This window comes from Clinocottus analis, unplaced genomic scaffold (genome assembly GCF_023055335.1).
Source record: "Clinocottus analis isolate CAN_PGR_092001 unplaced genomic scaffold, fCliAna1.0.p SCAF_5, whole genome shotgun sequence".
Lineage (NCBI taxonomy): Eukaryota > Metazoa > Chordata > Actinopteri > Perciformes > Cottidae > Clinocottus > Clinocottus analis.
Window position 1 is genome coordinate 12,369,493 of NW_027176207.1, and position 27,044 is coordinate 12,396,536.

At 42.0% G+C, this 27,044-nt stretch overlaps 1 protein-coding gene across 4 annotated transcripts in view; it reads left to right on the forward strand.

Moving 5' to 3' along the window:
- cadm2a (cell adhesion molecule 2a) overlaps positions 1-27,044 on the forward strand; it is a 193,517-nt gene that overhangs the window by 14,103 nt on the left and 152,370 nt on the right. Inside the window, exon 1 of one of the 4 annotated variants that reach the window (XM_068599948.1) lies at positions 15,549-15,567. The exons of the other annotated variants lie outside the window; for them this stretch is intronic. The gene's annotated coding sequence lies outside the window, so the exon portion shown is untranslated. Of the gene's footprint in view, positions 1-15,548; positions 15,568-27,044 lie in introns of those variants that run through there. 4 annotated transcript variants of the gene reach the window in all.

A 27,044-nucleotide genomic window follows, 5' to 3' on the forward strand; every position in this document is an offset into this window, starting at 1 on the left:
CTCTCTCTCTGACTTTCTATCTCTGGATGAAGTGAGACTTTCAGCTTTATAACACTGCCGAGGCAATGCAGATGCATAAAGGTTATGTGCATCAAAAGACAGTTAATATGCAGTGACTCTCAGAGATCATTTCTGACCTTGGCATGTCTGTGTCTTGCCCTGTATAATGTTTAGTGTATAGCATGTGAATTCCCCTAATGGTGTCAATAGCGGTGAAAGTAATGTGGATGTGTCTTACGGATGCAACCTATTCCTATAGTTGAAGGGTTAATGGCTTTGACTCGGTATAGGATTTCCTGAGGAGCGTGTGGAACGTGACCCGGAGTTATCTGCCTATTGATGAATGTAGGAGGTCGGGAGCAACAGCGTACAGACATCTCGTTACAGCAGTAAGAAGAGTCGTTAAGAGCAGGTGTGGAGAAATCTAATTGGTTGAGACTAAATAATTACAACACCAAAAGACAGCTGACCGTCGGGCTGTGGAAAAAAAAAAGATGTAACAGCTTACTATCGCAATCATTTTTTGAACGACAGTATCAATATGTCCTTGACTACCATCTATTAAACAACAATCTGGTTTCAAACAGATTTTAAATGTCCTTTAAATTGCCACGAGTGTGTCAAACAACCTCCTCCTCCGCTCCTGTAATGCTAGATTTCACTGCTTATTTCTTTCTAAGCTAAGGTCATTAACCACCCGGCCAGTCGCACGATTCGCCCGATAGGCTCCGTTGAGATGACTCGGCCCTGCACAGAATCGATCGCCGCCGATCACAGCACAATGCATGCTCGTTAGATTTGCGTCCGACCTTTTCCCGACTTGCTCTGTCGTCATGCACACGTGGTCAACGTGGCTCCAAAGCTTTTAGAGTTAGGCAGCACAGTTGCTCTCCAACGACTGCATGACCCAGAGCATAACGCCTGGCTGTCACCGCATCAAAGAGCTGACTGGCTCCTTTTGTATGAAATCCCTTTTCTCTGCGTAATTGTAATTACTTAGCACTTAGTTGTTAGCTATTAGTCTCATGTTGTGCAATTAAGGTTTAATCAAAAAACAAAGCTTTTGTAATTGATAATAATAATATGGAATTTTTTTATAGAACACCTAACAAAACGAGCAGCAAAGTGTTTCACAGACATACATGCACATTTTTACATACACTGTTTTTCCAAACACGTATGAATAAATCCTAACAAGCCCACCGATTGGATCTAACAAGATATGTCACTATTTGTGTGACATCCTGTGTATAACAAGGCTTGGTCACAGGTTCTGTGGTGTTTTCTTACCTACATGTGTTAATTAAATCGGGATGATGTGTTAGCAAGAACCAAAGTTTGAAGAAAACAAAAAGCGATGCTATTGAATGAACAGTGGCACTATCGTGTGCCTCGTTTGATGCCGTGCCACAGGTGACCTGGACACATTTAACAAAATGAGACCGTATAGAAGTTTCACAACGGACATCGATCACATATTGTAAAGTGCTAAACAGCTGCAAGGATTCTCACATCCCTCTGAATTTGCCTCACTGTGTGTACGTGTGTGTGTGTGTGTGTGTTTTCTGTTTGCTCAGTCTCCCGGAGGGAAAACATGACTTGTTTACAGTGTCTGTAGCGACAACTAAATGAAATCACATTTCCCATCAGTCAGTGGGCTAATTGAGGCTAGCTCTTCCATTAGTTGTCTGCTCACATCTTCTTTGTCGGGAGCCAGATCGATCAATGCTCCGCCAGAGTTGGATACTGACGTCCACACACACGCACACACACACACACACACACACACACTTACACACACATTTATTAACTGCTCAAATTGTATGTCTTACAGGTGCAACAATTTTGCATAATTTTCTTCGTTCTATTCTAAAAAATACAGCTTCATCTTTCCCTCGTGTTTTCATTTCAACCAACTTTTTTCTGTGCTCCATCTTAGCTTGTAATCCAAGTGAAAACATAGTTTCACTGCTGCATACGGCTCTGAGACAGAAGGTGATACAATAAAGGACAATACTTTTACTGCTCCAAATGTGTGTGTAAGGGAAGGGAGTGTTGCTCTTTCACCATCTTTTGTGGTGTAAGAAGGAATCTGGCTGTTCCCACAGTCTTGGCAAATCCCGCTTTCCCAAATGCTTTTCTCGGTAATTCTGTTGTCCTGCCAACGGTGAGTGAAAGCGCAGAAGTGCATTATGGCCTGGTCATGCATGAGTAACAAGGGCCCCTTTGAAAGTGTGTGTGTGTGTGTCTCTGTGTGTGTGTGTCTGCGCATGTGTATGTGTGTGTGTGTGTGTGTGTGCCTGTGTGTGTGTGTGTGTGTGTGTGTGTGTGTGTGTGTGTGTGTGTGTGTGTGTGTGAGCGAAAGAAAGAGAGTTTGCTGCCCCATAGAAACGTAGTTATTATGCAGTGGCCCAAAGTGTCCCCCTGCGCCTCAGTTATCGCACATGCACACTCACACCTACACATCAGCATTGGCACAAAAAAAACCGCACATCAGCATTCATTAGAAACTTGCTTCTACGGTTCACTGTAATGAATACACCCACGCCATCCTTCAGAACCCCTCCCCCCCCTGTATTTCTCTGCATAAACCATCTGTAGCAGTGAGGCATTAACAGTAAAACTCACTGAGTATGATTTCATATTCAGAACAGGTTGCTGTGAGCTTCTTTACTGTTGACAAACCATGCCAAGATAAACCTGACTCAGTTAGTGAAAATCAAAGTGTGACAATTTCCCACATGCCACAGAGAGATCATTTTGCTGTTGGATGAGGCAGCAGTTCGGATTCAGTGTTGTGAGGATTATGGTGATACATTAGTCCAATCTGTGTTGATCTAGCAAAGCAGGAGATGAACAGCCCGTATGTCCGATTGTCGTTTGGATGGGTTTGGGTTTTTATCACGTCTGCTTTGGTCCAGTGTGTCTTTGTGAAAGCTTTTGAAAGCTGCACCGTGTTTGCTTGTCCATACATTGTTCGTGTCAGTGCAGGCAACTGCCATCGGCAGGAGCATGCGCTGCCAAAACCTGATTCAACTGTTTAGATCTATCTTATGACTCTAAATGATTTAGTGACATATTCATGTGCATTCTGAAGGAGCTGGAAATAGTAACATGCCCTGCATCTTTTCTGCAGATTTAAAAAAAAAAAAATGTAATTAAATACATGGACGTACATTTTTTGTAATCACATTATATCGTAATACAAATAATAAAAAAAATAATGATACAATAATAATACAATTATCCCCACCCACTCTCAAAATTCCATTCTTTTCTATTGGAACGACAGGAAGCTGATTTTCTTTTCCGGGACTGTGCTCACTACCTGTCTTCTCTCCTACTCCTCCCTCCTGCTCACTAGCATGACGTAATTCAGACATGCAATAACGTCAGAAGCGATTACTTAAGCAGAAAGGAAAGCTGTACAACAAGAAGACACATGTTAGATTTGACTCTGAGATGACCTGGCTTTCAACCTTGTGCATGTTGCTGTCACATAACAGGTGCTTACACGGAAGCAGATCATTACAGTTGATTTAGATCCATTTGAGTCTGAATCTAGATGGATATTACCTTTGCTGGATGACGGAGAGAAATCAGTCACTAAGCATCAAGCTTCACATCAGGGATTTGTATCATACAACGGTCTGCAACCGGTGTCCCTCTGATCTCGTCAGTGTCTCAGTCACATGCAGGTGAGATGTGATTAGTGTGTCTTTTTCACTCACACACACACACACACACACACACACACACACACACACACACACACACACACACACACACACACACACACCTTTAGTCAAGGTCGTGTGTAACTTGAATGGCATGCTGAGGGGGTGTTTGCTGATGTTGCGTCGCACTCCATACGCCCTTCTTCTCTCTCTTCTCATTATTTTGTTTCTCGTGTGTGTGGATGTGTCTGTGTGTGTGTGTGTGTGTGTGTGTGTGTGTGTGTGTGTGTGTGTGCGCATAAATGTAAGCACTCAGACATGCTGTCATTCTCCCTCGCTACAGGCACAGTTGTGGTTTGGAGAAAGGCACTGTGTGGCTTTCTTTTAGTCACATTCTATTTTAGTTTTGCCTCAAATGCAGCATGACTGCTAGCCCAGGGCACAGTATAGTGCAAAGTAACAAAATGCCAGCTCACAGGGTTTGTGTTACGTTTTGTTTGTGTTTGTTCATGTGTCTATGTCTCCAATCAATGAAAAACCACCATTGTCACAGTACTAGCAGAACTCTAATGAATTTAACTTTTTCCCTCTCTTATTCTGTCTCTGATCATGGCTACGGGTGTTGCTTATGTGTCTTGACGATGTGGAAACTGGTAGTGAATGGTTAAATAATGACCAGCAGTGACAGAGACAGACGTTTTGAGGCTCTGGATTTGCTGTTTTTCTCAGCCTCTCAGCATGCAGCCAGCGAGAGCCAAAATGGCTCAGCAGGGTCAGCTTTGGCCCCCTGACAGGCTGACGAAGCGAGCGCTGTCTATTAGGGTCCAGGCCTATTAAATGATCAGAGACTAGGTTCCCCTGACGCCGCTCTGGCTGAAAGGCCTCAACTACCTCCTGGAGGCTGGCCCAGAGGTGTGTGTTTGTGTGCATGCATGCATGAAAAATGTATGTCAGAGCGAATTTGACTTAATTTTCAGTTGCCTTTTGAAATACTTTTATTTTGTAAAGTCCCCTGATACATTTTGACACGTTAGTATATTAAATGATACAAAGCCCCATCCATGCATACTCATCCTACATGTGTGTCAGAGAGTATCGTGGTATAGAACGGGCACACCAGCGGGCTTGGCCCATAGGGTGTTGTTCTGTATCTCGTGCAGTAGAACCAGGAGCTAGAAGTAGATGTTCGGCCTGGTTGTGGGGATTTGTTCGCATCCTAGGAGGCTGAAACAAACATTGAATTCAAACGTCTTACCACCAAGTATGAAGGCGTAGATACACAGTCACAGCGAATCATGAAGACGCTCACACATATGCAGGGTGCAGCTGCTGCCTAGCTTTTGCTATGTAGAAAGAAGTAGCATTGTGTGTTAGCCGTTGCTTTCATACAGCTCCTTCTTGGCAAATCGTCTCATTCTCTACAGTTATATTGAGCAAAACAAAACAAAAAAATCATCTTCATTTAATTTCCCAAACCGCTCCCAAGTCATCATTCTCTCTCTCTGTCTTTTTTTTTTCAACCACTCTTTGTAGTTGGAAATCATTACTGGTTGCTCATGGAAGACTGACAGCTCAACATTTAATTTAAATAATGTCCACAAGAGCACGGCGTAATGGCATTTGCAAAGTGTAAGACACTGAACCCCACATTTGCTCCAGCACTCTGTGTGGTAGTTTGCTACATCAGTGTGTATACAAACGTAAAGTGCTTTTGATAAAGGGTTGTAGCGGTCTATTTACCATTTGATGTATTGGGGAAAAACATGAAATATCATACAAGTGGAAAATGTTATTGTCTTTGTGTATTCACCAACAAATAAGTGCACAATTACTTCAAGCTGTTTTATAAAAGTAAAATGGTAGTTTATGTGTGTGTGTGTGTGGCTGTGTGTGTGCATTTATTGTGCATGCTCATGCTTTAGAGTGTCATTAATCAAGTGGAGTATTATTGTTTTCAGCATCTCGCCCAAGTCTACCCATTACCATTTTAATGACATTACTCTGCTATTAATCTGCTTACCACACAGCCACTGGTGCAACTTATAAAACTATCAAAGTAGTACTTTGATAAAAAAAGAGAGAGAGAAAAAAATAAGACTATAAAGAGCGAGGGAACAGTAATTAAAAAGCCACTCTAATGAAAGAAAACTCATAAACAAGAAATAGGGGTGAAATAATGGAAAAAGTGCGTATGCTGCAGTCTTGAATTAGACACACGACAAATAAATGGATGCTCCATACAGCACAGAAACACTGACTGTCATACCCAATGCCTCCAGCCATACCCATTATAACTGTAAATTAGTAAGTTCCCTAGAGCATAATCAGATAACTAAATCAAAGCTGCCATCAACATCTTTCAGTCTAGACTTAGGCACTCAGGAAATGGTTTTTAATGTCTGTTTTGAAAGTTTGAAACCATGCAATATTTTCTGTGCTTTCTCCAGCAAGCAAGTGAAGGTGAAGTCCATCATAATTGGGATGATTTTTCTTTACCAAATGATGAGCTGATTAACCTTGGTCACCAGGTCTAATGAATCTGTGAAATTCATTTACATGGGGCGTAGGAGGAGGACTTACGGGCAACCGCACTGATGAAGGGCAAGAAAGGCCTTTGGACTGCACTTGTCCACTGCACATCTTAAATCAAGGCCTTTCACCTCAATTTTCAACACATAGAAGAACAAAATAAACCATACATTTTATGGTGTTAATACATCTTATATGCATATCCAAATGTATATAATTACACAACGACAGGGCTTCAAATGAAGTAGGAATAGTGTGAACAAGTGTTTCATGAGCGGACCGCAAAAGGCTGCCTCGGAATGAACGCCAGTCGCTCACGCTCAAACAATAATGTGTGTGTATGTGTTTGTGTGTGTGTTTGTGTGTGTGTGTGGGTGTGTGTGTGTGTGTATGTGTCAAATACAATGATAGCTGGTTGAGTTTACCTGCTTGTAACACAACAGGAGACACATCCATTCCAAGCTTTGTTGTTCTTCAACGTAAAGCGTGTTTTGGAGTTTGGAAATAAAGCTTAGCTTAATCCATCACATGTTGGCTAACAGGCCCAAACAGGATCAAAGAGGCTGGATATCAATCCTGTTTAATAGCAGGTGATGTATAAATTATGATCATATATACCAGGGGTGTCAAACATACGGCCCGCGGGCCGGATCCGGGGGTCCAGTCCGGCTTGCCAGGGTGTTCAATCCGAAAATAAAAAATAAAAATTAAGACTAAAATTAGCAGAGCTAGGATTTAAACCTGTGATCCTCTGCTTATAAGACAGACATGCAAACCATTGATCCACAGTCACAATTGATGTGAGCACTGATATTATTGTGTTAGAAGTCGTTCCACATGGATCACGTCATGAAAGTGGCGTCACAAACGTGTCACAAAGCGAGGGAATCTGCAGAGGAGAGCCCAGGCAGACAAACAGAGGGTTGATGTCTGAATTTTTGGTCTTTATGTTTCTAGGTAATTGTTGAAAGACCTTAAAATAGAGTTTATCATCTAAAAACTTTCACCAATGATTTAAACATAGAGAAACATTGTCGTTAATTATGCGTTATTATGCTGTGACTTTACTGGTCCGGCCCACTTGAGATCAAAATGGGCAGCATGTGGCCCCTTCACTAAAATGAGTTTGACACCCCTGATATGTACCATTGAAGAGCTATGTGAAGCTCTAACATGGCAGACATCTTGTGCTATACCACATTTACAGACACTATTTTTTTTATAAAGAAAATAGTTATTCTGTTTGTTATATCAAATCTATTCTATTCTACTGTACAGTATGTGGTCGTATGTAAACAGTCCAAGCTCATCCACATAACATAGTTAGCAATTTCTACACTATCATACTTTTGCAAGTGTTCATCGAGAATAGGGCTGAATGATACGGGGAAATATGGGTGACGTAGAGATTGCACATACAATGTGAGTTTGCAGGAAATCATGGATTCAATGTTTTGATGCATTGCTTATTGTTGCAGCTGGACGGCTCGATGATGCATGAAGTGATGCATGGGATATGAATAACATATTTTTATTAAGCAATTCAATTGTGCAACCTTCAATCAATACAACGATATAAACACGGCAGTATTCCGAGCATCAACGCTTGGAGGGGGCAAGTTGTTTTCTTTATCTACTGCACCTTATGAAGCACCAATGCAAATCAAATTGAGTCTTGATGTTTCACTGTTTTGTGTTGGGGATTTACAAATGTGTTGAGTTTCAGATGTTTTCCTCCCCGTCCCTCTCATTATCGTCTGTGCCAGCGGGGCAATTCTTTATCCACTTCTCGCTCAGGAGCATTGTGTCAATGTGTGTCTCAATTAGGCCTTTTATTTAGTGACTGCTTGGAGTAATGCAATAATTAAAGCTCATCCTGCTTAAATTGCTCTGGATTACGTTGTGCCGGAACTTTTTGGAAAATAATTTATATTTAAATACAACTCTCAATACAGCTACTTCTAAATATTCTAATGTGACAAGCATTTTATAATCTTATATATTCTACTGTTTTTCACATATTAGTATGAATCACCATAACATTTCATTACATGCCCAGGGATAACGAATGAACGTTTGCATTGTGATGTCTATGGTGTTTTAAATTAATAGTACACAGTCCCTGTTTTAAAGAAGACAATGAATGTACTAATACTAACCCTTTGATGATGTTGCAATATGCCAATATGTTTAGAAAGGCAGTGCCCCCTCAACAGAGCAGCAGCACTCAAAATATATATTTCTTTAAATGCCCACTTCTGTGTCTATAATGTAATAGTAACATGTTTGTTTTTTTATGCCAAAATGTCATCAAATAGACTTTATGCACATACGATTCATTCATAAAGGGGATATGAAAACAAATATCGTATCATCAGATCAATCTCGAGCCTGCTAGGTGTCAACTCAGTCTCAATGGCGACACCATCATTAAATTGAATCTTTGCCATGAGCAAAGCATAATGGAGGGAAAGATTGCACCAGGTAATGGAAGAGAAACAGAAAGGATGTGAGAGTGAAAGGATTGTATGAATGTCTGACATGGGTTCAGATAATGCGGGGGAGAAAAATAATACTGAGAGAAACGTCAGGCTGTCAGGAAAAGTGTTTGTGGTGGCTTTCATAAACAGATAAACAGATAGAAGCTGTAGTACCTGGCGTTGTGGCTTCTAAATCCAAGCAGGTCTACCCATGCAGCTAGCCTGACTGACTAGTTTACCACACTTTCACTTTGTATCTTGGTTTTCTCAGCAGTTTTCCTTTCAAGTGTCATGTTTGATATATGCATAGATGCTCTGACAGGAAGCGGATTCCTGAAAGTCGCATCTCAGCAGCCCAAATGTGCTGTCCAAGAAGAAGTCTTATTGGCTTATCGTGTGCTGAGAAGACCCATTCATATAATCCTTAAGCAGCTAGAATCCAGAACATCCATCCCTGTCAGCCATTGTTCTCTTCAGAAAAATGGATAGTGTGTGAGGGTTTGCCTGAAAGCATGCCCCATACATATAAACGATGCTGCCTGCCCGTCCATGCTTACGTGTGTCTTTGTTTGTCTCACACTGAGCCGCATACGTGTGTGTGTGTGTCTAAGTGTCAATAGGAAAAGAACAGCGGTGATTCCCAACATGGAACTATGTCTTTATTTGGATTGCAGCGAGAGGAAGAGAAGCTTTGTCATTCTATTGTAAATTAACCAAAAGAGGACTGCGCCCATTGTTGTCTGTAATCCAACTATTTTCATTTCAAAAGCAGAGCTAAGTGGCTGTGATGGACACAAAAGCAGCCCATTACCACTGTCACTTTGTGCCTGTTGGATCATAAGACCATGTTCGCCATGGGATGTCTGGAGTCGAGGGGCAAACTTTGCATGGCTCTCAGGATGTCGTCATGAACCTTGAATTGGGAATTAATTCAGCTCATCAGAAGCGACCAACATCATTGGAGTCGTTGTAGTCATAGTGTGCGCGTGTTGTGGTTCTCCGTTTTTGTGTATTTGTGTGTGGGCGTGGGGGTTGGGGTTGAGGGGTTGTTCCCCTGGCAACGTGACCAGGGTCAGCCACACCGTGTCACACCGTTTCACGAGCTGAGTGTGCTGCCATATGCAAATGAGGCCTATGCCAGCCTTCATATATTAGCGTTAGTGAGCATTTGCATAACATGAACTTTTTCCTGGTGAAGAAGTAGGGCAAGAGAGACAAGATTCTGAGAAACCTTTTTCATTTTTCATTTTTTTTTAAATAAAAATGTAAATACTTGCAACTGATTTTCATGATATGATTATCATGGTGAAAAGATTTTTTGATAATTCTATTCTCACAATCACTATAACCCCCCCCCCCCCCCCCCCCCAAAAAAAAAAAGATAGCCTCATCAAATACATCTATAACTCAGTTTATTGTGCGCTTTGTCTCTTCTTTAGCAAATTAATTACACTCAAAGTCGGAGTGTAGAGAAGCGCAGAGCGAGTCTGCCACTATAATCGTACAAAAGCATGATTAAAAAGGCGCTGGATTATTGACACACAATTGTTTTAAATAAAAAGCAATATTTCACTTTTAAAAATTTCACGGTGAACATCACGACCCGTGTCTCGTAGCATCCCTAAACTGCCTATTTTGACCTGTTATCAGAAAAGCAGTAACTCCTGCAAAAGGACTGTGTCCGTGTGGTCTCCTGCTTTGCTGAGAACGCTCTGTTTACGAGGTTGCGACACGCCGACTATTTCATGATTGACACGATGTGCATTTCATATTTTCAGTATCAAGGTACATTGTTGTTCAAAGAGAACTGATATCATACAGTATGTCTGTTATGTGTGCATGTTTATGTGTGTGTGCTCGAGGGTGTTTACAATACGGATTTGTCTCCAATCAGCTTTCCACAAACCAAGCTGTTCTCCTGAGATCAAAGAGCCTTCCTCTCACTCGCTCCCTGGTGGATCAGGTGTTGAGATTCCAGCGTGCACCTCCCCCTTTATCTGTGGATTGCACTCTCTGTCTCTGTTGCTCGATCCATTATTCTCTGTCTATGTTGCACTATTGCAGTCTGTTTTTGTCGCTGCTACTGTTTGAGGACAAATAGACTGAAAAGCAAAATATGGTGTCAGATAAACAAATCAAATGTTCTGCTTTTGCTCATTAGTTCCTCTTCATATGTGTCTTTATGAGTTTGCTGATTGTGAGTAGAAGTAAACACAAAACTAGTCAATTATATTTGTTGCTGCACAGCGCCAGCTGTTGGACTATTAAAAGACACATAGTAAATATAATTTTATTCTGCATATTGTACACCATTTGATGGGAGAAGAATGCACGAAGGAGGGACAGAGAGAGGGATGTGGATTTTCACATTTTTCTATAAAGCAAGAAATCTCTGCCCATCTGGTTATGTATGTGGGCATGTCCTTTGCATATCCAGAAAACCGCTCTTCCGTTCTACTTCACTCTTGGCGGGTGGATTGCTTAGGACCCAAGGGAGTGCCGTGATGAAATTGGTGCAATTTGGACATGCGAGAATACTAATAAACAAGCAAACGGTGCTCCGAGAGGCAGTGGGGGAAGGCAGACCGAGTCCAACATTTGCTGCTGAATACTTACAAACAATACTCTTCTTCACTTCCCTGGAGTCAACGAACCAGTTCTACATACCACTGCAAGCAGAACTGCTGCTAATGTCAATGTGGGGTTCAGAGTCAAGCTCAGATGGCAGGAGCTACCATGCAAAGTAACGGCGGCCCATCAAGACGCTAACATTGAAAGACCACAGCACGCAGCAATTTGGTGACATCGTTTGTGTACCTTAAAGCATCTTGCCCGAGGACACATCGACATAGACTAGCGGAGTCGGGGATCGAACCGACAATCCTCTGGTGTGCCCTGTAGGGGCAATATTTATTTATCATTGCACAGCTGCCGTTTATCTGTTCATCTGCTCCTTCAGGCCTCTTGTATGTATAGTGCTTCTTGGGACCTGTTTAACAGCATTTTTTATCCAATCACATTTCACTTCTCTTCCTCTATGTAAGATTAGTCGGTTTAAAATACGTGGAAGGGCCTTCGCGAGAGCTGTGTGGCGGAGCGGACTGTATGAACGCGCCCTGTATTAGTGTGTCGGTCTGTGACAGTAACTCCAGGGACACTTTTTTCCCGCAGTCCGTCCATGGTGTGGACTATCTAAAACAGTGGTTTTCAACCAGGGACCTGTTTTTAATGGGTCGCGGGCCTTTGCTTGGGGAAAAAAAAAAAATTCTAATTATTTTTTTAATCCTGTGATTTTATTTTGAACTGACTTTTATGCAGAGCAGTGTCGTTTTTTTAGCCGGCTCGTCCCTCCATGTTTTCAGCAGCGTGTGCCAGGTTTCAAACCAGGGCCGGACTGGCCACAGGGGCCGACAGCGTTGGAGCCGGACCACCTCCATGACCACCCGGCCCTCCCAGTCATCGCCGGCCCCGACTACATCCTGTGCTTCACAGAACACGTTAACTTTACTCTTAAACCTAGAGTCAATAATTCACTGACTGAATTGTATACTATTCCTCTCGATCTGTACTAACACTCATGGTTTCCACACCCAGCATGCAACACTACTGATCGCGATCTCTATTCACCCTCATGGTTTGGATGTTGCTTGCAGGTTTTAAGAGCCTTTTTGGCGATTTTAGGACATTCTGCCTGGATTTTAATCCAGAACGGCACTCTGGCAGACTTGAAACGTACATTTAGGTTTAATTTTTGGGGTGACGTTCTCACGTAGCCTCTGACATGTGTCAAGAGTAAGAGGCTCAGATGCACAGATGGATGTATCCGCTCATTTTTCCAAATAAAACCAGCCTTTTTTTTCTGTTTTTTTTAATTCTTTCTGTGTGGCCCGATACTGAGGGGACGTTGCGTCACTCGCTCACAGACGAAGACGTTTTTGAGCGTGATTCAACAGAATGGCACCAACACATAAATCCTTTAAAGGATTATCGTAACAATGTTGTTTTTTATTGCCATGTGACTATTATGCACCTGGGCCACAGAATTAGTTTAGGTTCTGTTACTTATCTTCTTGTTTTGTTATGCACCTTCAACACCCCTACACACACACAATCACACACCCAGCATGTAACACTACTGTCTCCATCCTATCTCAGGTTCAAACTGCACCATCTTTTCATTAAATACATTGGAGACGTTTAGAATGTTCCTCGGTTTGGGTCGCGGCTTGTCTTTAAGGGTGATGGTGGGTCCTGGAGCCAGACCAGTTGAGAACCACTGCCCTAAAACCACGGCCGCCAATGCAGCCTACCTATATTATCCATTTGAAAAGTGTTCATTTTTTCATTTTTTTATATTAAAATAATATTTTCTGGTGTGTGTGTGTGTGTCTGTGGGTGTGTGTGCGTGTGTGTGTGTGTGCGTGTGTGTGTCGGCCAACAGTGGGAAAGCCTGTTAGGCACAGATAAATGTCTGACCCTCCCTGAGGTTCGCTTTTAGTTCACAGAGTGTAGTTTTTCATGGTGATTGGATATCGACAAAGGCATCATGCTCTGGTCCATAAGTAAACCATACACGCATTCACATTTACATATGCACACACACACACACACACACACACACACACACACACACACACACACACACACACAGAAAACAGATAATATATGGACGTGAGGATGTTTAAAGATCATCTGTGTCGAAATGGATGGATAGGATTAGACTTTGCAAAAAATGATCTTTCATCGGTTCATACTTTGCTGCCTGTCTTTGTCCTTATACAATCTCCTTCATTCTTTTTTCTATCACTTCAATATTTCTTTCGTCACTCATTCTCAGAGGCTGTGGGTGATTGTTGTTTTATTTTAAAGCCCCTTTGTGGCCCGCTGCTAAAAGCTGTTCCCCTGAAGGTGCAACAGTGAGGAACCTTTAACAAGCAAGACCATCTCATCCCTACACTCACCCACTTCTCACCTCCCATTTCCTATTTAGTCTTCCTGCTGTTTCTTCAGCTCCTCTTCATCTGTGCCCTCCTCTTCTTTTTCCGTTCCCCTCCCTGTCTCCCCATTTTATTTCCACGTAGAACAACTGCCTGCTGTGAAAGCGTCTGCAACATCCCATTTTGCACACACACACACACACACACACACACACACACACACACACACACACACACACACACACACACACACACACACACACACACACACACGAGCAAACCGACTGCACACAGCAACACACGCGGGACCAAAAAAAGGGTAAAGATGAGACAAATGGATGACAGTTTTCTTTGACCATAATTGTGTTTTGAACCATCAACAGAGCAATTAAACAAAGTTGACTGAGCAGTTGTGATGTATCCAGCGGACTCATGTTTACATATGTGCCATTGCTCTGTGGCTCAACATGATGCCAGGCCAGAAATCTGATGAGCTGGAAACAAACAATCCAGTTGTTGGGTAATTTTTTCTCAAGAAACTGTTTGTTTTAATGTTCCCTCTTGACTGTCTGACCTCTTTTAATAAAAAAGCTTCAACATTTCACACTTGCAAAGAAACAATCGCAGGATAAAGCAGTCTGTATGTGTTGGCCACTAGCTTCTAACTGGCCTGTCTACTCTGGATAGACTTTGCAAATTTGAGTTTTTATGGGGCAATTGGTGTGGAGTCCCTGCTGTTTTTATTCAGTAAAGTCAGTTAGTTAAAACAAAATCGGACAATGAAAGTCATCAAGGACTGGGTAAAGAAAAAAGCATTAGATAATGTCAGAAGATCACATTTATTTAGTGATTGTTTGACAGGTGACACTCATTCATTATATATCCACCACCACAGCCAGCCTGCTGTATAGCAACACTATTTTTCCTGTGTCGTTGTTGTGAATTGTGTTGTTTTTGCCAGCTCTGATTTCCCCTCTGGAAACTTAAAGCATCCACATTGATTCTCCTTAAAACCTTTGTTTGCACCAATAAAATTGGATGCTTGTTTAACTATATGGCGTTTCACGCTTCTCCTCTCTTTTTTCTGTTTTTCTGTTAAGGTTTTTCTTTTTACCAATTGAATCCATATTTAAATTATTCAGTAGTGGCTTAGTGGTTTAAGAGAGCATTCCCCTTGATCTAAATATAGTATCCTAGAACACAACATCATCCATTGTGTCAACAATAGGTTGTATAGCTTTGGAGGCATTATGTATTTTGTTAGTCACAGTATGTCCACCTGCTGCACTCAATTCATTTTAAAGCCATCTGAATAATCCCAGCATATAGTATATATTATAGTATAAACTGACCCAGTGTCTTGAGAAGCAGTACAATGGTCATCGTTCTGTGTCACATTGTTTGAAGTCACGGGCGATCAGTTCATCACAGCTACAGTAAATGAACATTTAGAGAAGTGTCGCTACCGGATCTAAACCTGAACTTTCAGATCAGACAGGCCAACTGGTTGCATAAAGTTAACTTGCTGTCACGGTCTCAGCTAAGGCTGAGGTACTCTTCAAATGCAGTTCAAAGAACAACTTTGTACTATGTGTGTGTGTGTGTGTGTGTTTGCACTGTACGTGGGCGTATGTGTTCACTAAGAATCCTTAAATCCCATATGGCATGCCACATATTGTGACAGGGGCTGTCCCCTCCCACAGCTTTGATTTTGTGTGAGAAAAGATAATTATTTCACCTTTCACTTGAAATTCATTATCAGAGGGAGAGAGAGAGAGACAGGTAAATGACAGGTAATTGCTTTTCAGAGTCAACACCATTCTTCCTCCAATATACCAGAGCGAGTGGGGAGATGTGAGGAATAGAAAAAGAGCCAGGGAGAGACGCGAGACAGAGACAGAGTGGGAGGAATGAGAAGCAAGGGCTAATTTCCATAATGAAAAGGTAATAATTTGTGGTGTTAGAGTTAGTTTCAGTCGTGTGTCTATGGCGTTTCAGCGCCTTGCTTGAGGTCATTGTGCGGTACCAGCCACGCATACTAATTCATTAACAAAACCTCGCCCACATGGCTTGCCCCTTCTCAAGAATGTCAGTTTCACCTTCCCTCCTCCTTCTCATCTTTCCAATCCCATTTAGCCCCGATCCCTTCCTGCCACACCTGGCTTCCTGTCCTCTTTTCCTTTCCCACATTATGTTTTTTCTTGCTCCATCCAAGGGACCCATATGGTAATAAGGAATATACACATGAATTATATCCACTTTTGGGATCCTACAAAGGCTATAAAAATACTATTTCGACCAGCACTCTTACTTCTTATATTGCAACATCAATAGAGGCCTCTACTTTCTCTTCTCACGCACAAGTACACCCACACACACATACACCCCTCCACCCAGCTACATGAATGATTTAGGAGCATGCACATTGACTATCTGCCACCTGCCTTGGGCTCTGCTCAGGCCCACCTAACGGCTGCTGGCCCTGCATGTTAATGCCTACTGGATAGGGACTTGCATGTTAACATGGAGTGGGACACTAGGGTAGCTGACAGAGTGACAATGAGCTGACACTGTGCACCTCCACTGCTGTTTAAAGGTCTAAGATAAGCTATCAAGGAAGCTCTGCATATAAGTTGTTTCCCTGGTAGCGTTGCATGTGTTCAGCTGCCCTAACTGATGTAACAATCGAGCTATTGGACACAAGTTGGACTTGAAAAGAGTCGACCATTGAGTCCTGTGAATATATATGATCTTAAAGGGCTGAGGCCAAAGCGGTCGCAGAATGGTGCGGAAATGTCAAGTGAAGGCGAAACATAGCAACTGTCCTTGGCAGGTTTGGTCCTTTTTTCCCCCGTGACAGTAACCCGCTTTTTAGCAAATGCTTTCAGCCAGAACTGGCTAAGGCGGCTGCTGTTGCTATGTGACTAAAAGGAAACACATTTGAAGTGCACTTCCCTTTTGCTGGCGAAAAGTTTTACTGTCTTTCTACTGCTGGCAACGTGAGCCCTAATCACATGCTAAGCTCTCGGTGCTGTCGGGAACGTGCAGCGGCAGTGTATTGTGTCTGTTGTAAACAACAAGGAGAAGTTCTTTGTATCGGGTCACACAGCAACAGGAACGTGACGTACATAGGGAGGAAAGCTGTAGCTTTCCTCCCTACGTGAGGAGTGGGAAATATCAAGTATGTTGGTGATGAGCTGGCCTTGATGACTGACACATATATGATGCATTGAGTGAGAGAAATGTTTCAGAAATGATCATGTAGGTCTGCATATAGAGCGAGCAGCGAGTACTTTTCAACACATTTTAAATTAGCCTATCATGCTTCTAACTATAGTTAATAAATTAAATTCTGAGTTTAGAATCTAATATGGGTTTATAATGAGAGCGATTGATCTTTCATCACACTCTTAGTTGCATTTCTTTAAGCATCCTATGTAAATATCATCCTGCAGTCAAATTGTTCCTTTTCTAGCTTTCCACATGCAGTGTTCATCATTGTGTGATTGGGTAGTTTCTCAGCTCAGACAGCATAGGGATGTAATTGAAATTCATTGTATGTGTACGGTCACTTTCTCCCCATTAATTTTTGTTTCCAACTCACTTGGTTTTCTAAATAGACATAATTCTTTTTCAATATGAAAACATGTGCTTGAAGAATATTAATGCCTAACTTGCAGACCATTTTAAGAGGTTGAATACATTGCAGGTCTCGAAAAGATGGCTTCTGAAATTTAATTGACCTCATTAATAATCAAGCAGGCATAATTTCAAAGATATTTTAGCCCTTTTCAGTGATAAATGTGCATTTGGTAAGGTGGGCCCACACACGTCATCTTTTTTTTTTTTAATGTCTGCAAAAACTACGTGGCAACTAATCTTCGTGTAGATCAATCTACATCGTCCTTCTCGAAACATTATCTGGAGAAAACTATTGTCGTACCAGCTCTACAATTTTAAAACATGAAAACCTGCCGACTATCTGAGGTTTTGCTGTTTCATTTATGCAAATATATATGTTCTGTAAGTGAGATTGTGGTCTATGCATAACTGTGTAACAGGATTAATACAGTTTGGTTGCATATCTCATCCCACTATCTCCCACTGGCAATGCAGAGTGTGTCAAGCTGAAGAGGCTGTCAGTGGGTGGGCGACATATTCTACACAACTAGAGGGGATTTTATAGTGTCTGGCAACCGCTACAAATAGGACACAGGCAGGCAGCTCCCCTTCCTCGATCCACCTCCCTCCGCCGTCTGGGCTTGTCACTACTAAAAGGGGAACAAAGAGGAGAGCGGCTAAGGGATTAGATTGATCTTGTTTTGAGGATAAATGTGTTTTTAGTATGTTGCTAGGATTTTTAACGGGTTCTGTAACATCTTGTACACGGGTAGTTGCTCAAGGTGTGCAGGAAGTGTCTGGCTCATTGAAACATGCACTTGTTAAATTTTTCCTTCAATCCAGATAATTAACTCCTGAATATTCTCAGTTGCTAATGGGAGTGCAAAACATCCTTCCTCTTTGATGGCCTGTCGTTTAAAGCAGACAGGCGTGACCGCTTGTTCAGGCACACACGCAACTGCATCAACACTTTGCGTATCTCAAATGAATCTGACATCCATGATGCTGTTTGACAATGCAGTGTGAGCGCAGCCGACAGGTCCATCATGTCATGGGACAGACTCCTGTACGCCTTGTGCAAAATGCAAAAACATAATGGCAAATGACTGCACTAGACATCAACACAACCCATTTTCCAATAATGCAGGGCCCAATGGAGTGAATAGTATTAGCATACATACCAATGGTGGATGATTAGTTGAGTAATTGTTGATTGGCAGAAAATTAAACATACATTTAATAATTGTTCAAGTAAATTATCAACCATTTGACAATGCACTGCAAACTGTTAGTGCAGAAACAGAAAGGAATAACAAACACACCTGCAAAAGCACATTTAGACACTTCAAGGGTTGATTGGGCTCGTTTGTATTCAAAATCTTGGTCTCTGTCATCAAGTAAACCCACAATTGTGTTTTTTCCCCCATTTAATTCTGTCGGTATAAAATATTTACCAAGACAGAAAACACAATAGGGCCACTTAAAAAAAAAACCTCTTACTTAATTAACCCAGGCATGCATTTACCCTCTAAGAGAAACATGTGAACTGCTGTGGCAAGCAGGGGCCGTATCTTGTTTACTGCAAGCATCCGGGAGAGAGAGATGGAGAGAGGGAGAGAGGGAGAGAAGGATGGACTTCCAATGTTTTCCTGTTGGTCACTGAGGCGTGGATAAATATTCTACTTGTTACAATAAGTGGAAGAGACAGAGGTTGTCTGAGCATTCCTCTCCACTCCTCTCTACCGTAGTTTGCAGAAGAGTCTGCAGGGAAAGAGCTGTTTTCTTTTGTTTCTGCAATGCACAAAATGACGATGCATATCAGAAATACAATTGGACAGGATGTCCCTATGTTTTTGCACTATTTCTAATTTGAAGTGAACATTTAATGCAGTCATCACTTGCTTCCCTATGCAACAATGTCCTATTTGCAGTGTCTACTTCCGTTAGGGGATATGGTCATTATTTAACCTAGTGTCCATCTGTGAGCCTATTAGCTCTGAGCTCTGACGCTGAACTAGTCCCATCCCCCCCTCAGGAGGAAATTAACAAAAGGATTGAGCAGCTTTCTTGTGGCCACCAAACCTGCACAAATACGACTAGAAGAAACCATGTAATACCCAAAGCACGCACAAAGTGTGAAATGCACCCATAACTATCTTGCTAAGCAAATATTATCATGGTGCCTCTGTGCTATTTGCTTGTATTTAAGCTAGGTACAATGCATGGATTCAAAAACTGTCCAATTGACAAAGATCGGTGCTAATTGCTGAATGCGGTTGCATGAAAAGCGGTGTCACGCCCGGACCTTGCAGTGATCATGGCAGCAGTGATTGTAGCCAGGCGAAGGCATGGTCATGCTCTGCTCAAACTCATTTATTTTGGGATTCAGTGACGGGATGCAATGACAGTTGTGTCATGGAAAAATAAATGAATAACGCTCCCTTCATGTCAGTTTGAAAATACATTTAAAAGACGTGTAAGGAGAAATAAAAACTAAGGTTATTTTAAAAACAAATAAACAAATTACGTTTTTACCTCTCAACCTGCAAAGAAAATGCAAATTGCAACACATTATGGACATGTTGGCGCTTTAACATCATAAGGGCAATGTTTTTTGTGTATCAGACCTTAAGACGGGGCTGAGAGAGGTTGCAAATGATCCGCAATTTATAGAGCCATCTGTTCTTTGTGAATTCAATCGAAGCAGTCGCTGCTCTGCTGGCTGTCAGCTTCCCCAGCCAGCACACTGTTGGTGACAGTTTCATTGCTGATTCCACAAGTTCCTTGTTGCGCAGCAAACGTACTAGGCAGTGATAATTCCTTTGACAATTTAAAACTCGGTTCATATAGCCATGCCGAAGTCACTGTAGTGTGTTAGGCTACAAATTAATGGCTGTGAGCAGTGTGGAACCAGAGCGAGTCTTGTGTTGGACATGGGGATTTGAACGTCAGCGTGTTGTCTCCGGCGCTGGATTCGTTCAAAGCTCAGTGGCTACAGGCATTATCTCTCCACAGGGAACTTAAAGGAGAGAAACACACATAAATGCACTACTAAATACTTGTGAATACAAATATATTACACAGCATACTACACACAATTCCCTCTACATGTTCACTGAATTATAAGACTTGAACGGTGACATGTTCACTACGATATCCAGACCTCTATAAAGACAGACCCAGAGGGTATTTTCATGTTTTCTTCATGCTTTATTGCTTATGTAAATCTACTGCATTATCATTATGCGTAACATATTTGAAAGAAGCATTTCCCTTATCTCTAACGGATCACAGGCAGTGTACAAAGCCACATACTATGACCACGACTGATCTAACTGTGAAATATAGTACAGTATGATGTGTGCATCGCCATTGTGTTGAGCAGTTGCTCTGCCAGTTGGTGGACAGACAGACTGGAGCACAGGGCAGCAGACTGGCCTGCAGGGCACTCTGGGGACAGCAGACACTTTGCCCCCCCTGGGTCAGTGATGAGGGACAGAGGGCTCCACGGGAGGTGGGGGGGGGGGCAGCTGACACCTGGGTCACTCTGAGAGTCTGCTTCTCATCTGGCCTCTTTGTTTCACTTTCCAACACCTAATGCCCTCTCTAGACATTTTGTAAATGCCAGTTCTGCATTGGTACACAATGTCTTGTGGATGTTTTTTCTTCTTCTTCACATTCACAGTTTTCTTTTTGTGTGTGTGTGTGTGTGTGTGTAATGACATACACAAGTGGAAAAGTGCTCAGATCCCGGCTGGGTGATGAATGCAAATAATTGCAAATGGAAAAGATATTGGCGAGTGATTTTAAAAAGAAAAACAATGTTTTGACAAACGAAGGGAAGTGAGTGTCAAAGGTGAACTGTGCTCTTGAAGTAAGACAAGCATTCAAGTGTTGTAAAACAAACACTGCACAGTATTTACATCGTGGGTACGCTTGAACACACATTATACGCAGGACATATATCGAGTCTAGTCTCCGACATGGTCTTTGACGAAAACACTTTTGTTTGTCGTGATGATACTGCTGTAAGTAGCTGCTATGATGTGTTGAATTTATGTATTTTCTGGTACTGAACTGTGCACATTCTATGATAATTGCCCTTGCATCTGCTTTCGCGACATACTGTATGTTTCGCGAATACAAACCCTGAGGACAAAACAGTTGTGTCGGTAATAATTGCATCCATAGCACGTCAACGCCACACATTTCAGGTACAGCTCTAACTGTTACCTCATCCCAATGTTCTCGTGTTAAGCAGGGATGAAACATTGATGCTAAAAGGAGGTGCAGCCTTGATTGGAGCAGATGTGACATGTTTGTCAAATGACCTACTTCTGTCGCTATTATGAATTAAAATTGTATGATGAAGACTGGGGCGACTGATGAATGATACATGGCGGGGGTGGAGCCAAGTGGGTGAAAAGGGAAAACAAAGGTTACATGGAAAGAAATATGCATTTATGTGTTTTATGTCTGTCTGCTGTGCGTTATGTTTATACATGTGTAAATAACACATCCCAGTGCATGTGCCAAAGAAAGATTGCATTGACCGAGAGAATAGGCAAAAACAAAAACAGGAATAGTGACCCGAACACCACCCGCCAAGCCTGAGTGCTAATGGCTCTTTAATTGGTTGAGTTTTTACAGGGAGGTAGCTGGAGACAGATGTTATCTGGCCCTGCTCTCTGTAGGAGGTGAGAGTGGGGCTCTAATAGTCTGTGCATATGGAACCAGGAGTTGGAGCTGGGGTGGAGACACAGTCTGCTGATCTGGCCCCTTTAGCTACTTAATGCTGAATTAGTTAGCGTGGGAAGAAAATTGACTGAAGGAAGATGCATTTCTACATTTTGTACCAGACGTTATTGTGCCAACATAAGCACATAGTGTGTCCACTGCTTGTGGTAACACTACCCTGTGCCCTTATGGACAAACAGGCTTTGAGAAAGATGATGTTTTTTTGATGAATGGACAATGGCTCCTCTCAAGAAAAGTTGTACGTCTGTTTTGGCCCACGCCCTCGTTTGTCTTTCTTAGTGACTCCTTCTTTCCCTCATCCTCCTCGTCTTTGTCTCTCCCCGCTCTCTCCATCTTGCGTTCTCCCTCTGGCTCAGTGAGGCACAACTGTGTGTCGTGAGAGATCATATCCTCTTGACCTTGCTCCAGGAATTCTGATATATTTCATCTCTCATCGATTTTCTATCCTCTGCCATTTTTTTTATTGCCCACTCCTTCCCTTCCATTGCCATCTCTCTCCCTATCCACAAAATCATTTTCATCTCTCATCCCATACAAACATACTAACAGCATTTTCTATTCGGAAAAGAAAAAGAATGGAAAAAGCAAGAAAGTGAGGGGATAGGACAAGATCGCATTTTCCATCAGAGTGACCTATGAGAAGATGTCCACAAACAAATAGAAAAATAAAGGGATGCTAGTGGAGTAAAGATGAGAAAAAAGGTGTAAAGGAATATCAATACACTCACGTCCACACAGGCGCAAACACACACACACACATACAGAAAATAAGGTGTGAGTGGTATGGATAGGCCCTACTTACAGCCATTTTCGCCTATACAATAAAAGCAGCACTTCACTCGGAGGTCTCGAAACACTTCGGCGTCATTACCTGCGAAAGGAAAGACGAGACACAAAACAACTTCTTTGACCAAGCGACTTCTTGACCTCGCTGCCCCTGCTAATGGGTTTTGACTAACACAGTCTGTCCCATTAGCATCCATGCTGTTGAAGGCCACAGGGTCACCCACCGCGTGGTGTAATGGTCAGGGTTCAGGGTTATTGTTAGGCAGCCAGCATTGGCATGGTGTTTACTGTCCACGGAGGTGACTCGGCCCACGACCTGCCGCCCTGCCGCACCTGGGTCCTCACTGTGAAATGGCTCTTTGTCGCTTTGTGCATCCGACCTCAACTGTCACTCAAATCACCTTTCATTGGTGCGCTTCATGCCTTGTTGGGGATCAGAAGTGATAATAAACATAGGAGGAAAGATGACAGAACAAGAGACATCTCACAGAGGAATACAGTGGCCACGGTTTTCCCTGTCAAGTCATTTCAGCAGTTTGCCTCATGTCATCGTAGACAGACACACACAACCCTTCTCCCAGAGGGCAGCACCTTTTCCTGGTCAAAAACACAAGTATATCATATCTGGGGAGGTTGGCGCAAACTAAGCAGCATGAACAGACTGCCTATTGATTTGTCGGCTTGATTCAAAACAAGGTTACGCAATATCTGTCTCCATCTTCCTCGCCATTATAACTAATTGTTCTCTTAATTTAGCCATCGAGAAAATGTGGTATCTGTGTGTGCACATGACATGCTTATGTAATCAGATTAATTCATGCAGTGCCAGATATGTTTATTTTTAGAGGGATGAAAATTTGGACAGTTCTCTATTTCAATAATGTTTCCTTTCAGCAAAGAATAAATAAAATGAGGCGCTTACATAATTCTCTGTTTCATTGTAATATGACAATGCTTACTGCTGTTGTGCTTATTTTGTATTTTTTTTTGGTCCGGTGCCTTTGTTTGTTCTTTTCTATAATAAGGGTATACAGTAGGGTCAGGTCAGTGTCAGTCCATGGTGACTGCTTGAGAATTCATTCTCAAGCAGTCACCATTTAAGTATATATTTATGCCCAAACAAACAGCTCTCGATCTTCTTTGTTTACTGTATTTTACTGGTGTGTGTGTGTGTGTGTGTGTGTGTGTGTGTGTGTGTGCGCGTGCTTACAGGATTGTCTAGCCTGCCAAAAAGAGAAAGGTTACAGCACTGCCACTATCCAGCCTTCTCCTTTAATTGACATTTGTAGAGAGACAGCTAAATAAATAAGCAAATTGGGAATTCAATAGGCTGCAGATCCCATCAGGTCCTCTGTTGTTCTATTGATTACATATTAGATGAAACAATTATATTCAATAATGTAAAACAAACATTTTAGTAACAAGCTGGTGGTCAGACAATTACATTTTGTATTTTGGCCATTACATAATACTGCACGTCTTATATATTCTTAATTACTTGGTTTTATTTCCACTGTATTGTCTGGAAGAAAATGTGGCGCAAATGAATTTAAACTGTTGTAGCCGAGTGAGGAGTGAAATATGCTTTCTGTGTGCTGATGATCCACCATGCAAGTCAGCCCCAAATCAGAGAGATGTAAATCCTTTTTTAAATATGTAAATATGTTTTTTCCCAGACGTGGGAGACTTACTGTTTTGACTGCAGGCTCGATAACAGTGACAGCATACTGAGGTATCGGAGAAAAGCAGAGAAACAATCTCACATTATCTCAACAGTATGCAGACAAAAGGGAATATTGTATATGGAGTGAAGAAAAACCTCTGAGGGTTCAGTTTTGCAAGCGCAGACACATAGAGAGGGAACGTGGGGTGAAGGAAAAGGGTTTATTTAACAAACATTAACTGATGAGATGTAAGGGAGGAGCGCATGCGGAGCGGTGAGGTGGCTTGAGCCGCGACGGCTGAAGTGGACTGCAGGTTCGGGAGTCCTGGGCACAGGAAACAAGGGTTGGTACGAAAAACACAATATCAAGTAATTTAATCTGCTTACTAAAGATGCCGAAGATTGATATACCACTATAAATAGTGCAATAATCTGGCAGCTGGAGAGAGGGACGTCAGGGTGTTTTAACAGGGTGGAGTTGATGATGTGATGAAGGCAGGTTGCTAGAGATGAGGTGCAGGTGTGGAGATGATTGCCATTTGACGGAAGCCACGCCCACAGCACACAGACACACACACACACACACACACACACACAAAACAAGGAAAAGACAAAAAAAGGACACGAGTCACTGCCGAGCCGTGACAAAACCGTGTTTTTGCATTTCATCCTGGTTCAATGTACCACACCTACAGTCCAATAAGGACAGCTTTAAGTTGATGTCTTTATTCATTTAGCTGTTTTTGAGGATCAGGCTCACTTTAATATCTGTTCAGAAAGCCAGCCATCTGTTTATTAGGCCGGTTAGAGAAAAATGAGGAGCTCCACTGGTGCGCTGCAGATCTCACGGCCACCAACTAACAGGCTGACAACTTGACCTGTAGACATAGATTCCTAAATGAAATGTGGTTCTTCATGATTTAATATTCAAAGAGAGATCTGTTCTTAATGCAACACAAATATTAGAAAACATTATGTATTGCAGCTCAAGATGTTCAGCAGCTGCCACCTGAAATTATTTTATAGTATTTAAATAATGATTCTGTCTTCAAAGCTTTGTTTTAAGCAAACACCTGAAATTAATAGCTTAATTAATATTTAATAATTACGCATTCATAATGACTGTGTTTTTACTGCTTTACTTTTTCTTTTTTGACCACAGTTAAAGGTGTGAAATGTGTTCTGTTTTTCTTTGTTTAATGGGGTAAGTCTTACCTGAACTCAACCTTATTAACAAGCTTCTCTATCAGATGCATCGATCGATGAAGAAGCTCCTTCATCAAGAGATGTGGAACGCTTTGTCAGCCAGAATAATGTAATCAGCTCTCCTGTTTATTTTAATGTGGCTTTCACTGAATCCACAAGTCATTTACAAGTATGTTTTGTCCCAAGTTGTTACTTTACAAATGATTATGAATAACAACTGTAAAAGGCTAAGTAGTGTTGCTGATAATTCTCTCCTAATGATTAATATCTTTTATATGAGCACGTCTGGTCTAGACTTAATGTTACATTCTTTGTTTTTGCACATCAGTGTGTTTATGATTTTCAAAAGCAGTGCAACATGAATAGATCTGTTATTTATTATCATTGACTACCTCATGTTTTTGTAAAATATATTGTATAGTCATGCTTTGAATTCTTGGAATATGACTATACTCTTCACCACAGACAGTAACACACACCAGTGAATTGCTGACCCTTGACGACATGTCAACGCCCAATCCATAGCATGTTTCCACCACTTTGTACCGAAAGTTGCTATGGAAATTTCCTTTTACGGATCATTTTCTCTGTATCTTGTCTATGGCCTTACCCAACCCTGTCCATCTCATCTGAGAGAGTGGAGGACATGGTGGGAAGCTTGACCTCTGTGTATTTTCATGGTTGACTGGAAAAAACCAGAGTCTACCTCTCCCTGTGGAGTAGGACAGGAGTGTAGAGTGCAGGCCATGACAATCTATTCCCTGTGTGCTCACGGTTGGCCTCTCGTGGAAAGCCAGTCCCACAGCTGACGTTTACGCACAACTTACTCGGCTCTCAAAAAGGAAAATGACTTTCATTAACTGACATCTTAAAACGGCTGTAATTAACATTCTGAACCAGATTAGAGCAGCATCCTACTATTTTGGATGTAAAGTGGCATAATGAGCGGAGAATAGAGTTGCTCTCCCTCTTTGTGTTGTGTTACGAGCTTCTCCTCGCATGTGCTGCCCGCACATGCTTCTAGGGCATATTTGAGCACGTAAGATCGCCACACTAGCTAGTGCTCGCAGCTCCGCACTGCTCTCAGATGATGTCTGTCCCGGCCGGCAGCATCAACGTGAAAGCAGAGCACCCACCCTGCAGTTCACCGTCAGATAAACACTGTGAGCTTTTAGAGTTTGCACTGTTAGCACTGTTAGCTGTATATAGCTTGCCGTTGACTTGTTTAAAGCTGTTGAGAGGCATTGGGAATGCTCCACATCTTGGATATTGCCCTTAAGTTCAATCAAAAAACTGGCCATGCACAAAGTTTTCTATTTAAAAATCTTCACGTCGCTATGACCGTGCGATGCTCTGCTGTTATGACATATTTACAAGCAAGGGATAC